Source organism: Lytechinus variegatus, chromosome 4, assembly GCF_018143015.1.
Source record: "Lytechinus variegatus isolate NC3 chromosome 4, Lvar_3.0, whole genome shotgun sequence".
Taxonomy (NCBI): Eukaryota; Metazoa; Echinodermata; class Echinoidea; order Temnopleuroida; family Toxopneustidae; genus Lytechinus; species Lytechinus variegatus.
The window spans coordinates 41,951,766-41,958,221 of record NC_054743.1 but is presented as its reverse complement, the minus strand read 5'-3'; positions in this window follow the sequence as shown (position 1 = coordinate 41,958,221).

The following is a 6,456-nucleotide window of genomic DNA, read 5'->3' as shown; positions in this document are numbered from 1 at the left end:
AGATATAGAAGAGGGAGAAAGAGACACACACAAATAAGGCTCAGAGAAAGAGGAAGATGGGTTGAAAGAGAGAGAGAGAGAGAGAGTGGAGTGCGAACAAAATGTGAGAAGAAAGAAAAGAGAGAAGACAGCGAGTACAATGATAGTGGAAGTAAAGAGAGAATAGAGACTATGACGTGTCCAAAGGACACAGATGACCCCGCTTAACGCGATCAGAAATTCATACCATATTATTGAACCAACTCGCACATATGAGCTGTGACCTTTGACCTGCGGACTCCGAATTCAAACTTAGCGTGTATTTTGGTGTCATCTACCTACACACCCAATTTATTTTTAATCTTTTGAATATTTCATAAGTTATCATGCGGAAACCAACTCGCATATTTAATGAGCTGTGACCTTTGACTTGCGGACTCCGATTTCAGACTTGGCCTGTATTTTGATGCCATCTACCTACACACCAAATTTTTTTTTAATCCATTAAATATTTTTCGAGATATTGCGCGAAAACCAAGTGGGGGGGACGGACAGGGGCACGCTAAAATGCACCCTCCGGACTTCGTCTGCGGGGGCATAAAAATGGAGTGAAAATGAAATGAAAATTAACAAATTAAAGAAGAAAGAAAGAGGAGAAATTTATGTGCATAACATGCCATATAATAATCCAGCTTTCCCGCCTCATCAGACATAAACACGCATAGCTTTCACATAATGGCAATCTATCTTTTGTTAATAGAACTATCGTAACCAATTCTCTCTAAGAAGATTATAAGCACCATTACTCACAATCATTTTGATGATGACATAATAAGTAGACAAAAATGCAAGTGGGAAATGTCAAAGAAATACGACAATTGACAAATAGGCTTCTTTTCAAGTCAAGACGGTAGTGGGGTAATTCGGGGTTTTATTGCAAGTCATAAAAAAACATCAAACCCGCATTTTATTGAGAAGCTGGTGTAAAAAAATGAATAATACAGCTACTTTTACCTGGAAATTTATTAATATATTGCTTTCTTGGCTGCCCGGTACAAAAGGTATTTAAAGTGGGTTTAACTCCGAACTGAAGTGTGCATGTGAGAGTATTTATGAAATGAATACACAGAAATGTCACTCGCAGATGAGAAGTCAGGTTATGTTTAAGAAAGTATCTCTCCGGCTTTTAGTATAATTTAGTGTCGTAATCTAAATAACTACGTGGGAAGTCTACCACTGTGTGCATAACTTAATGTTTATTTGAAATTCGAACCAACCTAGATATGGTCTGTTATTTTCGTGAATGAATTAGTATTTCATATTCTTTGATAACAGTAAAAATTCATTAAATATATGTATATATATATTTCTTCAATATAACGTCATTTTCTCCGGTTTTCTTTTCTCTACTTCTCATTTTTCTTCTTCCCCTTCTTCCCTTCTTTTCCATTTTTTTTCTTCTTCTCTTTCTTTCTCTCTCTCTATCTCTCTCTATCTATCTATCTATCTACCTGTCTATCATCTACCTCAGCATATTATCAGAGTACTACCACAGACCTGACACCAAAATTTCATCTTTTACTTTTACTCATTCACATAAAGAGTAACAATAGCGAAAAGCAAATCATTGTCCTCAAAATCTTGATATGTCTGAAAGTTTACTTTTAGATTATAAAAATCTGTTTAGATACAAGATAGCATTCACTTTATAGGTGTCATAAAATTAATTAATTATGAAACAATTAAAACAACATAAATATAGACTGCTAGTATCTGGAACTTCACGTAGGCCTATTTGTCGCATGAAGTATACGCTGCTGTATTGATAAACACGTGTCACGTACTGACAACAGCTGTGAAGCTGCCGATCATCAAATCATGAAATAACAAATCAAAACAACAGAAAGTAACAAAAAGCTGTCGTCATCTGCGACCTAAATACCGTTAGACTGAAACAACTTTTAACACCTTGCCTAAACGAAAGGCTGTTTCACAATGCGATGACTGAATCCACAATCGATCGGTGTACACGCCCGAACACCACTTTAAGAAGGCCATGGGAAAAGCTATGGCGTGGGAAAGTGAAATTATGTTAAAGTCTACTTGCGCCGCCGCAACCAAAAACTACAAAATACATGCATTTTAAGTACATTTGTAGAGTGGGGATTTTTGTTGCTCTTGAAAGTTTTGTGAATTTGAAAAGGATCGATTTAGGGCGTTTTCACCGCGTCTCGTTCAAGCGTGCCTTTCTCCCCTTTCGATTGACTGAATATAGATTTACATATCTATATAGCTTCCTGTATTTAGCAGTGTTATGTGAACAGTCAACTTCTTTACGCAGTAATATATTTCCTGAAATGCAGAGGTGGCAATGGCACTTCCAAAGAAATGGCAAAGCTGTAACTTTCTTACACGCCCCCCCCCCCCTCCACTCCCCTTGGTACGCCTCTTCTGACTATGATAATAGGAGCTGGATGGGGAAGCCAACGGGTGAGTGTTTCCATATGTCCCTGGTGCCGCCACTGATACACTGTAAAAGCCAGTGTGGTGTTAAAACTGACACCAATTTGTGTTAGTAGAGGACCACACCCTGAGGTGTTAAAATTACACCCTAGAGGATAAACATAACACCAAAGAGTGTAAATGAAACAACAAAAGGTGTTGTAATAACACCTATAGGTGTAAAACTAACACCAACAATTTAACACCGGTATAAAATAACTTGTGTGGTCCTCTATGTACACCGGTTAACACCACAGTTTTTGCTGTGTATCAATACAGTTTATCTAAAGTTATAGGCCTTTGGTTCGTTCCTAAATACAAAATTTCACATTTTTTTCTTTAGAAGCATATTAGTTATGGCTAAATTAGAGTTAAACACAAAAACACTAAAACACAAACGAATAGTCCAAAATAAACGCCTTTGATTGGTTTAAAATCAAGTTGTGATTTATTGCAAGTCTTCTGTTGCAAATTCCATAACCTAATATAAGAATTGCGAGATGTTCAGATGATGATTCCTCACAAAATACTGATTTATAATCTTACGTCTGAACACGACTCGTTAATAGTGATGTCATAATGCAGTCGGTTGTTTGTGCAGTTGGTGTAGTTCGCGGGAAGTAAGTAGCCTTTTATAGATTTGTGTTTCCGCTGGAATCCACATGCATTAAGAAAATCAATAAGGGCAGTGAGTTGATTTATCAGTAATAGAAGTGAATTGTTCTTTGATTTGTAAGATACATTTTCACAATTTTGAAAGTTGTGTGAATGCTGGGGGATAACTGCTCTGCAGTGGGCACATATTATAGGGAGGGCATTTGAGCTGCGGCTGAGCTGCAGACCCCTCCTCCCTCACACACACAAACGTATCCCACCCAGGCACACACACCTCACACAGGGGAGGTGCTTCAAGGGAAAAGGCACTCCCTGCTTGTTTTCAAGTAAAGAAAATGTGGAAGAAAAAGAGGGTTAAAGAAGAACATCTCTATGGCGATCTAAAGAAGATATCAACTTGTTCTTTCACAAAATAATTTTTCGATTATCGGTTTCATTTTTCATTTTTAGTCATTTATATCATTTTGTTTAAAGATGAAATAAATCTTCAAAAATCTGATTACAATAAATTTATTTGCGGAGGGGGGCTTAGTTTCATATAATTTTGGTAATTTAATTTCAAATTTTGCTAAATATTTTGTCTGATCTTTATAAAGGTAGAAAAGAAAATATTGATAATGGTCTCTTTTGATCTTAATTTGTTACAAAATAAATATCCGCATTTATTACGTTATAAGTATAGATGATATGTCGGTCAGTTTTGGTGAATCGATGATATTAGCAAATTGATGAAATCATATACACTATAATACCCTTACAGATCCTACAGGTTGACAACATTTTTATTCAGTCCTTTATCCATCAATTTAAAGGCGGTGATTTGCTACTCAGTTAAATAATTGACCCATATATATTTTTTTTTCATTAAAACCGACTCTTTGTACATGCAAGCATGCCCAGATTGGCTGCGGAGTGTGTGGAGGCTTCAGACTCCCCTTCCCCCTTTTTTTTTCAGTGTATGAAAACGTAGAAATTACCTTCAAATGTTTATGTAATGCATGCCAACCACCCCCACCCCCCCCCCCCTCCTTACACATGCACACATAACACACACCAAAATCGCTCAAAAAACCCCAAGCCATTCGGTTAAGGCAGTAGCTAAGAAGCAAGAGAAAAGAGCAAAAAAGAGGAGAAAATATATTTTGATCCTAAGCAAACAGAATAGATATATGTTTCTGTTCACTGTTTTGTTTGCCTTCATTCACCATAACTCAAAATAATTATTCTAGAATATCTAACCCAAACATCTATAAACTATCTGATGTTCACGCACCTTTTGGCCTTTCAGCTTTAGGCTTACTAAGTTATCCAAATGGCTTATTACGCAATAGCACTCATCAACTCTATCAACGAATCCCATACACAATTCGATTGGAAATGAACGGGGTTGCTTTGGGGGAAATCGAACAAATTAATTATAATTGAGTGTTTTCCGCTCGTTAACGTCACCTCACTTATAAATGCCGCTCAATAAAACATTAGGTAGTCAAGCAGCAGCTACATTATGGGATAATAAAAGTTGATGTGGGATGACTCCGAGCAGAAGTCTATTCAATTCCAAAGACCTACACAGTCATATAAAGTCAAAAAGTCTTGTGTATTCTCAGTCTAAAAGTGACCGGTAGTGAAGCGCAGCATACTTTAAAACAAAAGTCGAGATACTAGACAATTTCTTGAAACTTATTTGTTTAAAACCCACAGAATTAGCACATGCAGGGAAAAATATGCTGGGGCATAATACATCTATTACAAATATATTGACAACTTTATGCAATCGTAGGCGCCGATCACGGTACCCCCCACGAATTTCTATTATTCATTTTTTTTAATAGTAGTAGTAGTGGTAGTAGTAGCAATAATAGAAGTATAGTAATAGAAAAGGAGACGCAGAAGGGTAGTATAATAGTAGAGTAGTAGTAATAGAAGTAGAAGTAGTAGTAATAATAGTAGCAATAACAGTAGTGGTAGTAGGAGTAGGAGTAGTACTTGTAGTAGTAGTAGTAGTAGTAGTAGTAGTAGTAGTAGTAGTAGTAGTAGAAGTAGTAGTAATAATAGTAGCAATAACAGTAGCAGCAGCAGTAGTAGTAGGAGTAGTAGTAGGAGTAGTACTTGTAGTAGTAGTAGTAGTAGCAGTAGCAGCAGAAGTAGTAGTAGCAGTAGCACTAGTAGCAGCAGCAGAAGCCGCAGCAGTAGTCGTAGGAGGAGGAGTAGTAGTAGTAGTAGTAGTAGTAGTAGTAGTAGTAGTAGTAGTAATAGTAGTAGTAGTAGTAGTAGTAGTAGTAGTAGTAGTAGTAGTAGTAGTAGTAGTAGTAGTAGTAGTAGTAGTAGTAGTAGTAGTAGTAGTAGTAGTAGCAGCAGCAGCAGCAGCAGCAGTAGTAGTAGTAGAAGCAGCAGTAGAGTAGCAGTAGCACTAGTAGCAGCAGAAGCCGCAGCAGTAGTCGTAGGAGTAGTAGTAGGCCCTAGTGGTAATAGTAGTAGTAGTAGTAGTATAGTAGTAGTAGTAGTAGGCCCTAGTGGTAATAGTAGTAGTAGTAGTATAGTAGTAGTAGTAGTAGTAGTAGTAGTAGTAGCAGTAGCACTAGTAGCAGCAGCAGCAGAAGCCGCAGCAGTAGTCGTAGGAGTAGTAGTAGTAGTAGTAGTAGTAGTAGTTATAGTAGTAGTAGTAGTAGTAGTAGTAGTAGTAGTAGTAGTAGTAGCAGTAGTAGTAGTAGTAGTAGTAGTAGTAGTAGTAGTAGTAGTAGTAGTAGTAGTAGTAGTTGAAGTAGTAGTAGTAGTAGTAGTAGTAGTAGTAGTAGTAGTAGTAGTAGTAGTAGTAGTAGTAGTAGTAGTAGTAGTAGTAGTAGTAGTAGTAGTAGTAGTAGTAGTAGAGCAGTAGAAATAAAAGTGATTGCGGCGGGAGTGATATGGTAGTTTAATATTCTCATAAATCACATTTTCCCTTTATAGGAATGAGAATGAGAATTAACCATAGCCAGACTGAAAACTGCATGGGCATGCGCAGTCGCGTCTAAGCCGGCCAGATGTAGGGGTTCTCATTGCCATGGTTGCTAAGGTATCCCAATAAAGTTCAGTTGTAATGATATCTCGCAAGACATTTTTTGTGGGGGTATCTTTGTTTTTGAATAGCATCATGTGTTAAAATTGTAATCGGCCATTTGTTGTGTTTTTATCATTACTTTATCAGAATTCAAATTCTTATCCCGAAATTTGATGTGAATGATAAGTGTAATCACAATTCAGTTAACAGAAACACAAATCGAAATAAATTTTACTTCTTTATGTAATTATTCAAAAAATGGATCAATGGATAATAATAATGCCCCTTTCGACAAGCACATTGATAAGGATAACAATACCAGG